The 16720-nt window shown below is 37.6% G+C and overlaps 1 protein-coding gene across 4 annotated transcripts in view; it reads left to right on the top strand.

The window, feature by feature from the left end:
• Positions 1-16720, top strand: part of ZSWIM8 (zinc finger SWIM-type containing 8) — a 56635-nt gene that overhangs the window by 1224 nt on the left and 38691 nt on the right. The window lies entirely within an intron of this gene.

The raw sequence follows: 16720 nt of genomic DNA, 5'->3' as shown, positions 1-16720 counted from the left end.
TGTGCCTGCTTCAAGAGTTATTTCTTTTCTGCTGATAGTAATTTATATTTAATAGCAGACAGCAAAATAGGAAACATTAGCAATTGAATTTTATTTTTAATTAACATATAGCTATTAGCTCTTTGCTTGATTTTTTTTTTTTTTCCTTCTTTTAACAAAACTTGGTTTCTCTATTATTCTACTACATCATGACCCTGGAATTCAGGTGATGTTTGCACTAAGCAGAGCCAGATACACAGTTAACATAAATTACACAAAATCTTTCTACTTTTCCTTTTATCTCCTGTTTCGTCAGGTCAGTGTCAGTACTTTTCCTGTTATTGCAGATCTTTGTAACCATCACCTGCCTCATTGATATTTCCCTATCTGGAGCTGAAAAACTTTATTCTCTTCTGAATATTGCCCTTTCATGTACAGAAAATGCAGTTTATATTGAATTGAGTTGAGATTGACCATGTTGTGCTATGGACAAATGTTGAGTTTTCACTGGTTTAGTACCAGAAAGTACACTTTGCATTAACCATAGGCTTTCCAGAACAGATTAAGTTTTAGATTGTACTGCTGTAAAGAAAGGGAACTGTGTTGGCATTTTTAAAAGCTTTGAGTCCTAGGATGTAGAAATAAGCATTGTGCATAGGGCAAAGCATACACATATATGTATTTATCTCATGCTGTGCATCAAGTCTTGTTGCACGTGTTAGCTTGCTGGAAAGGAGCTGAATTTTTAAAAACGTACTGGTGTGGAAATCAAGACATCTTTAGCTTGGCAGAGATGTATGGAATTGGTTTGTATGGCTTTGCAAGTCAGACATGTTTGCAAAGGTGATTTTTTTTTCCCCAACTTCTAGATGCTTTTAGCCAACTTTTCTCCACTGGTTCAGTGTATGAGTGCTTGTTCTTCTGGGTCTTGACCTAGTTCCTTGAGCTCTCTTGACCGAATTAAATCAAGCAGCAGTTGCTCTCTCTGCTGCACCCACTTGTTGCACTGAAAGGAAAAGACACTTCAGTAGATCGTACATATTTGCAGTCTTTGGGTTCTATTCTCACGTGTGAAACACAATAGCTAACATTGCTGTGATAATTGTAATTATTTACACCATATTGAGATGTTGCTGTTCTGAGTTCTGCAGACTTGCATAGGCTTTTATTCCTTATACTGGGTTCATATATTTCAGGTTTTATCTGTAGACACCTAATTCCTTTGTATGAGGGTCTTATTTTAACAGGAGGGACATTTTGAAAGGATACTGTTGCCTCCTTTAAGGCCCTTGTTGGCAATTCCCAGGCTCTGGTCAGAGTTATTTTGAGAACAATGTGGATGTGGATTTGTGGCCTAAATAATTATTTATTCACGCTGTGAAGTCACATGTGATACTACCAATATGGAACACTTGCAGGTACTTTACTGTACACAGTTGTGTTGCCAGTAAGTCTGGTCTGACGTGTGATCTGTCATTGTCTGGAATCTCCTTGGATTTCACAACTCCTGTACCAATTTTGTTGGTTTTAATACCTGTTATTGATAGTGTTTTGAAGTCAGAAAACACAGAACTTGCTGGGTCCTGAGGTTGTCAATTGTAGTGAGTAATTTCAAATGTGATAATTCAAAATTGAGTTGTGTGTTTTTATTTCCACAGTTTGCCATTTTGCTGTTGCCTATGCAAACAAAAAGCGAGGTTAGACACTAGGTTCTTCTGTTAAATGCTAAGAGGAAACAAGAGGAACTATATTCTGTTAGTCTTTTTCTCCAGAAAAGCCTGTGTTTTGGTGTGGAATTAGTCAGACAAGTTATGTAATAGAAAGGATTTCTAGCTTTTTCAATTGTTTTCCGTTTGTCCTTGTAAGTGTCTAATTCCTCATTAATTGGTTCAAAGAGAATCCCCCTAAGACTGATGGAGGTGCTGTTAGCTGTCTCTTAAACAAACAAACAAACTACCTGCACACACACCAGTTATGACTTTCTTACTTTTTTTCAAGTTTTTATTTTCTCTTTGGGTATCTTTACTATTACTGTCGTGCTTACTGGAAATTTCATAATAAGGCTTGGGGTAGCTTGTTGCAAATATATATGGTATTCACTACAGAGGGTTTCCAAAAAAATTAATTATTCACTTGTTTGTGAATCACCCCACTGGTTTGCTAGAAAGATGATGGAAGGGGGAGAGGAATGTTGGAGTTTCAGAAATGTAATCCTTGGAACTGATTTTTTTATAAAATCAGGTATCTTGAGTAGTTACATCAGAAAAATAGAATTGTAATTGGTTGATTTTTCTCGCATTTAATTTCTATTGTGGTAAAGTCCTCTTACAGTCTTCCTATATTACACTCTTGAAAGGAATTGTCTCCTTAAGTGTAGAATTGCCAACGTGAAGAAGGAATGCATTGTGTCCACTTCATGGATGCCCTTAGGTTTTGAAACTACTCTTAATCTCCACTAATTCACCTGCACTGAAATCCTGGAGGAAACCTGTCAGTTTTGTGAGTATTGGGAGTCCTGTGATGATTTTGAATGTTTGTTTTACAAATGCCTTGTTCTCTTGTTAATTGCCTTGATTGCTTGCTTTATCCCTTGTGTTTTTAATTTTGAGTGGTGTCATGCTTCTAACTGATATTTGGCCAGTCATTACCTGTATACATCATTGATTAGAGGCTTTCACTGCACAAGCAAATGGAGGATTCTGCTCTGAAGTTAGGGTGAATGGATATTTGGAAATACAATGTCCTTGCAATGTGTTTAGAACTATCTGATTCTTAGAGCTGGTTTGTAACTCTAAGTCTTTTTCTTACATATCAAATTACATTCCACTGATTTGTTACCCATCTGCTAACAAATGTACCCACCTGCCTTTTCTCCACTTTTCTGGACAGTCGGTTCTTTCCCAGGAGCCATTATGATCTTCTCATGCCTTTCTCACTTTCTCAAGTAGTTGTATTTTTCATTGGTAATTTAAGTAAGTGTAGTCTTTCTGCAAGTGTTTTATCATCTGTTATCTTCACATAAGCATTTTTGTGATAGAATTCTGAAGAATAAGTGTTCAAGCACATTCATTATCTCTTCAAACCCACTGTGCCTTTGTTTCTTCCTGAAAGCTTCGAAGCTCTTTCCCACCCTTAGTACTTCGTTTCACAGTTTCTGAAGCATAAATATTTACCAAACATTAGAAGCTGTCATTAATACTGTAGGATTGTTAAATAGTGCCTTCACAATATATTTACTCATTTCGTATTTATTTATTCACTGTGGATTTGGTTGGAAGTGTGCTGATGAGTGTTGAATCTGTATTCAGTAGGCAGCTAGTGAGAAAACTTTTTCCCTCTCCCTCCCTCTCCCTCCCTCTCCCTCCCTCTCCCTCCCTCTCCCTCCCTCTCCCTCCCTCTCCCTCCCTCTCCCTCCCTCTCCCTCCCTCTCCCTCCCTCTCCCTCCCTCTCCCTCCCTCTCCCTCCCTCTCCCTCCCTCTCCCTCCCTCTCCCTCCCTCTCCCTCCCTCTCCCTCCCTCTCCCTCCCTCTCTCTCCCTCCCAGGCTTGACTAAGAAATGATGCAGGTAGTGCTCCAATATGAAGTTTTGGGCACAGTGCCTCAGAACTACAAGTTGTATAGAGAAAATAATTGGGAGAGAATATACAGAGCCTGAGGTGAATATATGATCAGTTTAGAGATCAGAGTCTGAGCAGTGTCTGTGCTGGTAAAAGAACAGTGACTGATTTTCAAAGAATAAATGGCATAGAGAGCACTGTTTCTTCCTCAGGATTGCCAGTGACTAAGAAATTCATGTAAACCCTTGTCCAAGAAGTAACTTCAGAAAGAAAACAGCGGGAGGAATATTTAGTCTCTTTCAAATCCATACTGTGCTCTTCAGACTCTTGGTATTATTAGGGAAAAATGCTGGTTTCATCCCAAAGTGTGTCCACTCTTTGAGCCTACCAAAGCTTGAAATGGAGACTGTGGTTTGCTGCTGCTTTGTTACTGGCCACTACTGTATTTTTTTTTTCTGCTTTATTTGTGCTTCTGCTGTTAAGAGGGAGATTATGGGGTCAACTCACATTTCTGGGAGGTACAGGTGTAATATTTCTTGTTGGTTGTGTTTTCTAATTGAATACAACACATGACAAATCTGTTCTAGCTCAAATATCTGTTATAGTATATCCAACTTCATTGGTAAAATGCCAAGACAGTAACTGTTGAGCAAAGGGATTATATGGCTCCCTAGTGAGTTTCTTTATAGAAGCAACAGAATTCTAATGTTGATGAGATCATAAAAGAGGGAAGATAAAAAATAAGCAGAGATCAGCTGTCCAAAGAGCAAAGGTAATGTGAAAGTTAGGGCTTAGCTGCTAGCAGAAGATAAGTTCCTCTATATTTTCTCACTCTAGTAAATGGATTTCACCTACTTTTGTACTTTAATCCATAGGTAGTGATGATGTTGATTTGGAGCAGAAGCAAAACTTCAAGTTGAGGAAGGGACTTACTGCCTTGTAATAAATACAAGGTGTAAAGGGAACATTGGTTCGTTGTTGCTGAAGACACTGCAGAGAAGCTGCATAGACAGTGGTTTGTCAAGACTGATAGGCATGATTAAGTGCCTGGTGTTGGACCTGGGATGAAGATTTCAGAAGCTGTCTCTAAAAAAAGGTGGTTTCACAATGTATTAATACATCTGTCTTTTGGAAGGTGGACAAATTGAGAATGATTCTCACACATTTGTCTCTTCATTTGCATTTTCTGAGATAATTGAATGTGTGTATCCTTCTCTTCAGAAATGGCTACTGAAGGAACCACATCAAGAAGCTATCAGAAAATATATTTTTTACTACTGAGATTTTAAATTGCCGCTCCAGTTTTATCTCTCCTGTGGTCTTTTGGCCTTTCCCTTTAGTTAAATTTCTTTTCCCCCTCCCAAAAAGTCTTGCATGTTCTTTGCCTATTTTAATGTCTTGCCTTTCTGTGAGGAAATTTTTCATTTTCTTTTGTCTCATCTTCTTGACTTCCATGGATTTTTCTTTTTGTGTTTATTTCTCTTTCCATTCACCTTGTGCAGATCCGCATGTTGTGCAATGACCAGAGATTACAGAGGCTCTGTTCATAAGAGCTTCAGGCTTACTGAAGCTACAGGGGTTATTCTTTTCCGTGGTATGTTTACCTCTGGGGGAGCAAGGATAAGGCTTCAGGTTTGATCTAGACTCTGAATTGTGCTCTGCCTTTGTTTCCTATCCCTTTCTTTTCCCCCCCCTTTTCCTGTTAGGGATTTTTTTTTTCCCTGAGTAGATGAGTTCACAAAGTGATGGGAAGTTTCAGGAAGCCAGGGAGCCTTGTTCAATAGGTGCAATTGTGCTCCTAGCTTCAAGAATTGTCTTGGGCTCTTGTGCAGTCTGTGTTCCACTTGCTCTGGTTTGGTGTTGCTTCTAGTTGTATGGTGAAATGATCTGTATGTTTGAAAGACCCACCCCCAAGTTAAGTGTGATTTAATATGCAAGTTTACATTTTTAGAGTTCCATTTCAGTTTGAGGAACAGCAACAAATCCATAGCATAACCTATATGCAGAAAAATAGCACCCTCTGTACAGTCTCTATTTCTTTAGTGAGGAAGGAAGAAATGAGAAGTCAGCTGATCAAACTTAGGAAAGTCTGTTTAGAGGTATTAATACAGTCAAAGTAAAAATAATTCAGGATATGTGGGAGCAGAACTCACATGTTGACTTGTGGCCAGACCCCTTTTTTCCGCTCTCTGAAGTCAACCTCTGTTTTGTAGTCTTTTAAACAAACACACAGAACCCCTCTTTCCTCCCTCCCCCAGAAATACCTTTGAGGGAACAGAAATGGATATCAGTGATTTAAACAGTGTCTCTTATGCCATTATAAACCAGGAGCAAAGAGCATTTCCTCTTAATTATTCTGTGTCCTAGGTAATATATAGTACTTTGTTCTGGAGGAAAAAAATGAATGCACATTTTCAAAAGATGTTTACATACTTTAATGAACTTCTAGAGTAAATGTTTGTCTGTTTAGGATATCAATAATTGATTTGGAAGCTTTTGTTTATTTTTGTATGAGAAACTTTACAAAGAGTCAAAACCTATTTATTCTTTGGTTCGTAAAGTTGAATAATTTCTTTAAAATTTCATTGCTCCTTTTAAACCAACAACTTTTTGTATTAGTTATCTAAGTGTAAGACTGTAAAGTAGTTATAAGACTAATATAAAACAGTGTCAGGGCTAGAAGTTATTTTTTTCGACTTTATTTTAATGCCCTTTATCTGTACTAAGCACTTTCCACCTTCCTCCTGTTTTGTAACATCCTTCTAAACTCTCCAGATGTAAAATTCAAAGTACATATGTCAACTAGCTAAAATACTGCATTTAGGATTTTATTTTTTTAAATGTTAAACAGCAGTGGTGCGTAATGTACAAAATACTTGAAGTAGTGGTTCTAATTTCAAAATTCCATATGACACATTTTTAAATTGCCTGCTCTGAAGCTGTGTAGTCTCAAGCAGTTAAGTGTAAGATTGCCAATCAGAAAATTCTCATTCTTCTCAGAGATTGTGCATTCTTTGATGCATCTTTTCTTCTTTGTTTCCTCTTTATTTCTGGCAAGACTGTGGGTAGTTGTGTAGCATTTTTAACAGAAAAGACTGTAAGCGATGTCTTTGACCACATTTCCCCACGTGCTTTAAACATTATGGGCAAGACTTGTGGAAACTTTGCTGTTTTGATTATTTTTAGTTCATCTATATTTGCTTCCATAGAGCTGGAAACATACTGTCCTTGACAAGAGTGAAACAAAGGAGCTCTGTCAGCTTGCAATATACCTATTAAAATCTTCTGGAATTGTGTATTTTGAGAAAAGTGATACTGTGAAAAGTACCTGGTTTTAATAAAATATTCCTTCTACAATGAATCATTATTAGTGTTTCTAGATTGCCAGAGGAACAAAAGTAAGAAAAATTAAGATGTCAGTATTTACCAGTATCAATTAGGTAAAAGCTGAACGTGTTTAAGCTGGAAAAAGCTTATGTTTTTTTTGTATTAACCTAAATCTCTGTTGGTGTGAGAAAAAAATTGGAAGTTAAGACATTCTCTTTCCATTGAAGGAGAAAACCTGAAAGTATTGCAGAGAAGTGTCTTTAAACAAAATCTTAACATTCTCATTCAGCTGCTGCAAGTAGGGAGACCTGAGTATTATTTCTTGATGTCTCAGTGACTTTTTTGCCTTTCTACTGTCTTCTAGGTTTATCTTGTGACTGTGAGACAGTAGGGATTTCCAGCTTCGTTTTCTTGTGGGATAAATATTGGCATGTGAAAGAAAGGGAAAGAATAAATTGATAAGATGGATGGAAGAAGAAAATATCTGTCCTCAGAAGAAATCCTGTCCCTTTGTGGGAGAAAAGCTGGATGCTGGAGGGGAGAACATAGTTGACAGAATGAACAAGAGGGACCTCAGAAACCAAAAACTATATAAAAAAGAAGTCTATATTTTTTTACAAAAATATAATTAGGTTGCATGATAAAAGAAATATTACCCTGAATTTATTTGCAAGCAGTAAGTCTTTACAGGGAGGCATCCAGGAGTACTTTTTTCTCCCAGGTTAAGACATTTACGTGGTGACTTAGTGCAGCAGTGGGCAGGGGAACACCTGGGCCACTGATTCTGGCTTCTTTCTCTGTTCTGAGAGATGAAAAATGTAAGCAGATGGTCATCATTCTTTGCTATCCAGAAATACTGGAGAATTACATGAGTAATTAATTGATGGAGACCTGAACGTGAAAACACCAATGTTTTAAATTGCAATTAGTATTGCTCCTACCCCCCCCAAGCCCCCCACAGATAAAGTAGTGGAAAAAGATAATTGTGAATTTTCTGTTCATTAGACTTGAGATCTCTAAAGACAATACTTTGAGCATGTCTCCCCAGTCAGAAGGAAAGAAAAAGTGAGTTGACCTTAAACTAAAGTAGTCAAGATACCATCTAGACTCTTTCTTAGAGATATTCATTTAAAATAATGCCTGTGTGCATTAGAGCCTTTCTTGATGGCATCTTGTCAGTGTGTATGAGAAAATGAGATTCTTGGTTGAGGTACAGAAAAGTTTCTGAACCTGTGAGTATTGGGCCTTATAGAGTCTGTCCATGTCTTGTTTCAGGTTTACTGTTCTCTGCATATGTTCCCATTTGCCTGACTTTGTGTATCACCGGCTGTGATTCTTAAGACTGATTCTTTAGTATTTTTATTTTCTTTTCAATATCTCTGTACTGGAATTCTTATGTGGTAAAATCACATCTGTCTCATCCTTTGGAGAGTGCAGCAACATGAAGTCTTGTTAATCCATGCTTGAGGCTAGTTGAATAGCTTGATGATGGCTTCAGTGCCCAAGTTCCATGCTTTTAGGAATTGATTAGTAAGGTAAAAATACTTGGTCAGGGTTTGACATTGAAGCTTCATGATACTCCTGCAGGTAGAATGTAATTAATAAGTGTACAAATTAAATTACCATTTTTCTGAGAAGCTAATACATTTGGGAAGTCTATAGGGCATCACTTAGCAATTCTCCAGAGCGCTTTACAGTTCCTGTTGTATATTGCATGCAATTTCATTTCTTACCTCATATTTAGGTCAGTGAATGCTGAGATGGGAGGAAAAACAAAATGTAGCTGGTAAGTTTGTTTACCAGAGCTCTAGGTGAAAATATTTGCAACTTAGGCCTTTTATGCAAGTCTTGCAGAGAAGGTTGTATTTAACCTAAAATGTCTCAAAGTTTCATTGACAACTTGCTTGCATTTAAAGCAGTAGTGCATGGGGTCAGCTAAGCTGCTTATCCTTCTCAAGGACAGGGAGCTAGTTTTGCCTGTCTAGTAAGTAGTAGGAACTGTATTCTGTGTACTTTTTCAGAAGATGGTTGACTTTGCTTCAGTCTTGGGATGTTGGGCAGATCTTGGGAGATATTACTCATTTGCCTAGCCAAATTCATGTAATGGATTTCAGTTAATCAGTGCCTCACAGTTTTCCAGGGATGCTTTAGGTTCAGTGAAAATAATAGACATGCTTGCAAGTAACCCTCCCTCTGTAAATTTTCTATAGATGTCTGTTTGCTTCATATGTGCCTTTGTACCCAGTTTTGTTTTTCCTATTTTGCTCTTCCTACAGGTGATGTGAGGAAAATGGAACTGAGTTTATTTCTTGTTAGAAGAGGGACTTTCTCCAGGTGTGGGTTATTAACAAATGATCAGATGAATACTTTATCTTGAGTAGGAGAAAATGTAATCGCTAGGGGCTGAGGGCTTAAGGCTGGCTGGGTACTGCCAGCATTGGAAGCTTATGTCTGGCAGGAGGGTTTGGGCTGGCTGGGGGCTGCTCTGCTGCACCTTGGAACTGCCATGGGAGAACCTGGAATTGAAGGATGTTACTGACAGGGCTCTGTGACCTCGTGTAAAGCCATAGAACTGAGGTTAGATTTGGGGAGATTTTTACAAAACCAAAGGAGAGAAAAAGGAGTCAGGTAAGATTTTTTTCGAAAGCATTTAGATATTTAACTTCTTTTTACTTGCATTTATGAAATACGTATTTTAGCCTCTCTTGGTTTCTAGTTGGTGATACTAAGAGGTGATACATTCTTCTACTTCCTTGCAGTTGTTTAATTATTTTTTTTACTCTAGAGGTGAGAATGCCTTATCCTTTATTCTTTTCAGACAATAACTTTCCCATCAGCCTCATGTCCTGCTGATACATTCAGTAAATGTAGCTTTTCAGTGTTTACTAGTGCATTTGTTTAAAGGGCAAGTGATACTGTTGTGGCATTTATTTAGACATAAGAAAAAAGCTGGTTAGAGGTTAATTTTGCATGTTATACTTAAGGATGGTTACTAAGGATAGTGCTGTAGAGAACAGCACAAGAAATAGCGGAGATTGCATGGTGTTTTGTATGACTTCCTTTTGTGTCTGAAAACATATCAATACTTCTTGATAGAGACTGATTCTCAGCTGTGGTGAAGTCAGACTTTTTATTTATATTCGTGTTCCATAATCTACATTCAGAAAAACATTTGGTCTGTGTTGGTCTTTGTACGTTTTTTTTGGGCATAGGCCACTGGGGAGAATTTTAAATGCTGAGCTTTTAAAATTCCTTGTCTGGGGCAGAGTGGGAATAACTGGTAATACCAAGCCTTGCTTTCAGGAGGCAGGAGCTGTTTGATTTCTGTGCTCTGAATGCACAATCCTGGTTTTGCAGAATTCTTTCTGCACAGGGTGAGAGAGCAAGGAGTAACAGTGCAGGGGAAATGACTTGCCTGAAGCTAATCTGATTCATCAGCTGTAGAGTTATTTTGAATGCAAGCTGCCCAATTTGTCATGAAACCTTGGCCAGCACTGGCATGAATGCAGTGTTTTGTAGCACTGTCTGTCTTGCTTTACAAAAATCTGTTGTTTATTTTAGGATTTCTAACAGCTGTCGGTTGCTTGCCCAGGCTGCTCTTTTTATGAAATGAATTTATTTTTTTAGGGAAGGAAATGGAAAGGTTTGAAATAAGAATTTTCTTGTCTGAATTTTTAGAGGAGATTGTCAAGTTGTGAATGCTGCTTTACCTGCCTAATCAGAGGTATCAGAGTTTTGGGATCTCAGTCATGTTAGAGTAGAGAGTTGAAAAAAAGGCCATAGAATATTTCAGTTTCATCAGCACAGCCTTGTGCAGAATTTCAGAGTTATTGCATAGGATTAGCAATAGAATTAAATGGAAAAAACATCTTTCTGGTCTAGATTTGAGTTGTGTCTGAAGGGGTCCTTACGTTTTCTCAGAGCAGATGTTTTCTATGGGTGCACTGTACACCTTTGCAACAAAATCTTAAACCATTAGGCAAAACACAGGTGAGTAAGATCTTAGGACCTCAAGTTAGTGATGGAGGAAAGTGCTGGTGTTTCTGTCCTGAAGTCATGGAACCAAATCATGCATTTTTTTCCCCCCTCCCTCATCAAACATATTCTTTGTTACCAAATGTCACTTGTAGCGTTCTACATTTTCCTTAAACTGTACTTCTGAAGACGTTATTAAGGTGGTCTTCTTTGTAGAGATCTGGTTTCTGATATAGTAAGAATGTTGTAGTTTTGATGCTTTAAGTACATAAGGAAGAGAGTTTTTGTAAGAGAAAAATCTATTCTTCAGCCAGCTGATCTTCAGAGTGCAAAAAGTTTTTAGATGTGCACCTCTTTAAATTTTTAATTAATTTTTGTGTTAGAAATCTTGGACCTTAAACACACATTGTACATCTTCTGAGTTTTAGTTCTCTGGTCAATTATTGCTTACCTTTGTAAAACCTCACCAGCTTTCTTTTTTCTAGGGCTTTTTTGTCTCATGAAGTCAAGTGAAGGTGTTACTGGGAGTTGGCGTGACGCTGGAATGCTTAAAAACGTTAACTTTAAAAATAACAAGCTAAAGATAAAATAGTTTTAACTCAGTCTAATATTAAAACAGCAGGAGTTGTGCTGAGTGTGGTGTTCTTCCTCTGTTAGGTGCTCAGGTTCATTAGCAAAATGTTTTGAGGTGCAGTCTCTCTAACTGATGTTAGAACAGTGGTAATGTCATTTCCCTACAGATGAGCAAAGTTAAGTCAGTTGGTTTTCAGTTGTGGGTTTTTTTTTAACTCTGTATGCATCCAGAGAGTGAATGTAGAAAACTATAGTGAAATAGTTTGTCAGAAATGTGCAGAAGGGAACTGTAAGCCTTAACAGGTTTAAAACTACTGACACTTGAAAAAAAAAAACCCACCCACTTATGCTCTGCGGTCATTTATATTCTGCAATTCTACAGGGTTTGTGTGCAAATAAAATAGAAGTATTGTTTTTCTGCTATTTTAATGCATATTGAGGCCTGCCTTATAGAAGGAGCTGATTATAGCTTCCTAAATGATCTTGATCTTGGAAGCAGAAGTCATGATGCCAGGACATACGTATATGCCATCAGCCAAATAACATACTTCTCTCATTTTGAAGGGAAATCAAAATCCAGCAACCAAAGATAATTTGAGCCATGAAATATTTTGACTTACATATACGAGCTGCTTGTGATGTAGTGTTAAGCAGTTTTCAGAAATTGAATTCAGATTAAATTTGACTCTACTATGGCTTTTGCTGCAGGTGTCAGATACTTTGTGGGTGAATTGGACACCCTCCTGTGATAAAATGACCCTTTTTGCATTGAGTTAAAAAAAGTGCCATTCTTAAAACATTGTGATGTCTGTAATGGAATTTGTGTAGTAATAGTTGCTGCTGTTTGTCAGTTAAGTGTGAAGTTTCCAGCTCTGGACTGTAATCTGCCCATCTGGGATCTGTATTTTTAATGGTTTGTGGCTATGAATCTCACCAATCTTATCCAGTAAACGCTAATGAAAAATTTATGTTGCTTATTCATCTTTTCAAGTGTTTTGTACATAAAAATGTCATTGTGTGGCTTAGGGCTGATGTAGGCCTCCCCCAAATTCCTTTTGCTTTCAATGTGGTCTTATATCTCTGCATTTGCAACTCATTGACATAACTTTCAATGTCATTTCACTGCTGCAAAATGTTTATGTGATCAGATAGAGTTGCATAACTCTCGCTGAGGAAATAAGAGGTATAAGAACGCCTTGTAAACACAGATCCCATTAGGGTTTTAGTGCTGTTAGTAACGTTGCGGGGGTAGTAGCAATTGAGAAAGGAGACAGATAAAAGCAAAGAAGAGAAGCAGATTTGTTCCTAAATTTGAACAAACCTCAGATTTTTAGTTGAGAGTTCTGCACTATTTACAGGCAGGAAGAAGGCTAATGTGCATATTTAATGAGTGAATTGCATAGACAGAAAAATAAAACCAAATAATCCTGATAGCTTTTTGTTTGGGATTTTTTGTGAACAAATTAGCATACCTGTGATTCAGAGTGAATCTTGCCTTGTTCTCTGGAGCATTTTGCTAATTTGTTGAACACTTAGTTCTTGCTAGGAATATGATTATTAAAAGTGTATATGTGTGTGTATATAAATACTTTCATTCTTCCATGATAAGAATATCACCCTGCTATACAAGCCTCTTGGATAAAAACATATTTTTACAGTTTTTCCTGTGGCTGATTGCCTGAAATACTTGATGGTTTCATTACAGTGTCCTGTCCTTGCTGCTTTTGGTAGGTAGTTTATTTAGTTGTGCTTGCTTGTCATGAGTATGTGGATATTTAAAAAGTACAGAAACTTTAAGAGAAAACAAAAGCAAGGGAGCTCTCAGGTCAGACTGTTCTCTCTTGTCTGTGTTCTAAGCATGCTTGATTAAGAGTAAATCAGCAGTAGCATTTGTAGTGTCCTATCTCCATCACCTGATCTCTGTTCTTGTCTTGTCAAACCCTCTTGATCTGTTACAGTTGTGAAAAACTCATGCAGATTAATTCCACCAAAGGCTGTTATTCTCCATTTGTTGTTGCAACTGTCCATTTGTGAATGCTGAGGTGTTTTGCAGGGAATCGGTTTGGAGTGTATAGTACCTGAGAAACAAATAGCTGAAACTTTATTGTAGCTTGGTACAGCAAGTATTTCAGTGTGAAGGAGTTGCTTATTTTCTTAAGATTGATGCTACACAAATAGTTGGGGAATCAGGAACCTGTATCTTCACATTAGCTTCTGTAACCTGTAGGAGAAAATCTTCTACTTTTTAGCAATACTGTGGTTTGCTTGGTTTTTCTTACAAGGAACATTGTGGGTTTTTTCCCTTTATACAAAATGGCATGGAATTATTAATCTGAAGCAGGGGAATTGAAAACAGCTTTTAATTGAAGACAGCTGTGAGTCAGTATTTGAATATTGCATTGTGTCTTCTGGTTTTCAGATGCTTCATTCTGCCTGTAGTCAAGCTAGACTATGACTGGGTGCAGATGCAGCTCCCTGTGTCCGTTCAGCTGCCAGGCTCTGATGTAGGAGGGTCTTGCTTCAGCTTCGGGGTCTTCACCCCTCAACTTGCCTGCTGGTTTTGTTCCCTTGTGTTGTATTTGGGACAAGTGGTAGCTGTTCTTGGTGTCTGCTCAGTCGTTGTGTCCACTGGGCTGCTCTAAGAGCTTCAGCTCCAGCTGAACTGAAGCAGCCGGTGATGTGTGTTCACTTTGAACATCACTGAGACCCAGCTGTGTGATTTGAAGAGATCATATGCAGCTGAGAGATCTTTTGAAGGCAAATTAATCCCTAATTGTAAGCAACTGAATACTGGTCTGAAAGAGGGCATCTTGACTGAGGTTTTTGTTCATTATCTAGTGTGCTTCTTTGGATGGTGTACTCTCAGCATATGTGTAGCTGATCTGTCTTTTGCTATATGATAGAGCTTCAGAACTGTTCCAGCAGTTCATCTGTGAGCCTTTACAATGGAAATTTCTCATGCTGTTCAATCTGGTTGCGCTCTTTTATTACAAATCCTCTTTCCCCTTACTTTGACCCATTTTGGTATGGGTGTTTACAGGTGAATAGTTCAATTGTTTTAAGTGCTTGTATGTTACCTCTCTTTATTTTATATGGTTAAATTTATGTTGGTTATTTCAGTTGCATTTTTATGTTAAGTATTTAGTTTTCTTCCGGAGCTTGGTGGTTGTGGTTCAGTACCACCATATGTTCTAAGTCCTACAGGCACAGAGTAGCTGAAAAATCTCTTCCACCTAGGTGGAGAACTTTTCCTTTATCTCTTTGAAAACATAGCTGTCCTGCTTGTGACTGGACCATGAATTAATTTAATTGTATGCAGTCTGATTTACTCCCAGAATTGTAATCCCAAGACTATTCAAGGATGGTCTTACTATTCCATCATCTCTCTGTATTATGTACTAGTGCATTATAGATGGGCTATGGTTTTTAATAATATTGCCTAAAATTTTTGGAAATTTTGTGTAAGTATTCACTACTCATTTCAGAAGTCTGCTTGAAAGCCACAGAGCAGCAAGCAGGCACAAATGTGTCTTGTGACCCTTACTGCTTATGTAGGCTGCAAGGATATTAGTTCAACTCTTCTGATGCTCCCTTTTTGTTGACTTTGTAGGGCTGGGACTTAACGAGGCAAAATGTTAGTGTGATAGAAAATCAACTGATGGTGCTGTATCTGTGACCCATTTAATCTGTTCTGCTTGTAATTAGCACCTCTGAATATGGAACTAAAATTCATGTGCCTCATAGATGGAGCTTTCCATGAGAAATACCTGTGAAGGAAGAGAAAGTATCTCATTTTTAGACTTTTGCAAAATGCTTCTGGTGCATACCATGTGGTTTATCCTCAGTTCAGAGGTGGATTTTGTCTATATTTAATAGACATGTTGCTTTTTATAAGATGTTGATTATATGGTAAAATGGAAGAAGAAAACAAAGTATGAGCAATGGCCTAAATGCCTTGGATATAATTTATTTGAAATAACAAGTACATTGTTAATTAAAAGGCTTATGTTTCATTTTGCACTGTTCACCTTGGGAAACTGTTTTAAAAGTACATTCACAGCATTCACTCTCAAGTATTACGGAGTTAAAGACAAATGTGAAGTTTTCTGATATTTCTTGCCGAGCTTGAGCCCTGAAGAAGTCTATTTCCCTGGCACCTATTTCTTAAAGACATCAACTCAGAATAAATTTCTAGAAAGTAAAAAAACTCACAAGAGAATAAACTAAAACCAACAGCAGAATTTTAGAAGGAAATGTACAGAAAACAGTAAGAAAACAAATCCTTTTAAGGACCTGGTTTAGGTATGTTATGATTAAATGCAGTGCTTCCTCTGCTTGCCTGTTTGAGAATTATCAGCACTTTCTGGATTTTTGTAAAACAGGTTTTGTAACACCCCTCATACCTCCTTCACCAGTCAAGATTGAACTCTGCATATTTCCTCTTGGTTTTACTGGCCTTCTCACTTTAGCTTTTGATATCAGAGGTGATTCAATTAATTTTCTTCATCTTGTTTTGTCTGTAGTTATATTACTTTGTTACTCTCTGTTACATTTAGGACTGAAGCCAGTGAGAAAGGTGAGGGGAAAAGTCAGATGGGGACCAGGGATTACTATAAAATCAAAGCTGTAGACTCCTCTCTGAAAAGATAATGCAGCCTAACATGCTATTTTTCTAAAGTTATGAATAGGGAAAGCAATGTGTCCTATCTTTGTACCGTGTCTTTTCTCTTGCTGTGAATTTTGTTCACTTGCATTTGTATTCATTTACTTGTATGTATAGTTTACTTTAAGGATGTGTGTCAAATGAAAGTAACTCAATGGGAATAACCTTATAATAGATAAATTCAGTGTTTAGCCCAGTTGTTTTTACTTTGTTGTGTTTTAATAGCTCTTTGGTATTCTCATGGTCCCTGTTCTGCTGATTATTCAAGCCATTTCTTCTCTGTTTTTCAGTTACTGTGCTGAAGGAATACTGCTAGCTCATTTTGAACATGATCTGTTTTTATGAGTAATTGTTGGCTGCAACTTATTACAGCCTACCCTGTAATAGGAAAGGTTAAGCAACTGCTACACATTCATCTCTGTGTGGTAAGTCCTGCTGGCACAGAAGTTGTTCTGTTAGTGAAAATGCAGGTTTGTGTGCGCAGCTTGTGTTGGCTGTTTTGGGGTCAGGTGTTTTGTTGTTGTTGCTCCAGCAGGAATAATTGCATCTATGCTAAAGTTTTAGCTGTTACAAAATGGCTATAAAAATCAAACCTGTAATTCATGTAAAGCAGTAGCAAAAAGCCAGGATAGTCCTCATCAAAGCTG

The sequence above is a fragment of the Poecile atricapillus genome, chromosome 6 (genome assembly GCF_030490865.1).
Source record: "Poecile atricapillus isolate bPoeAtr1 chromosome 6, bPoeAtr1.hap1, whole genome shotgun sequence".
Classification (NCBI taxonomy): Eukaryota; Metazoa; Chordata; class Aves; order Passeriformes; family Paridae; genus Poecile; species Poecile atricapillus.
This window is presented reverse-complemented; position numbering and strand designations above follow the sequence as displayed.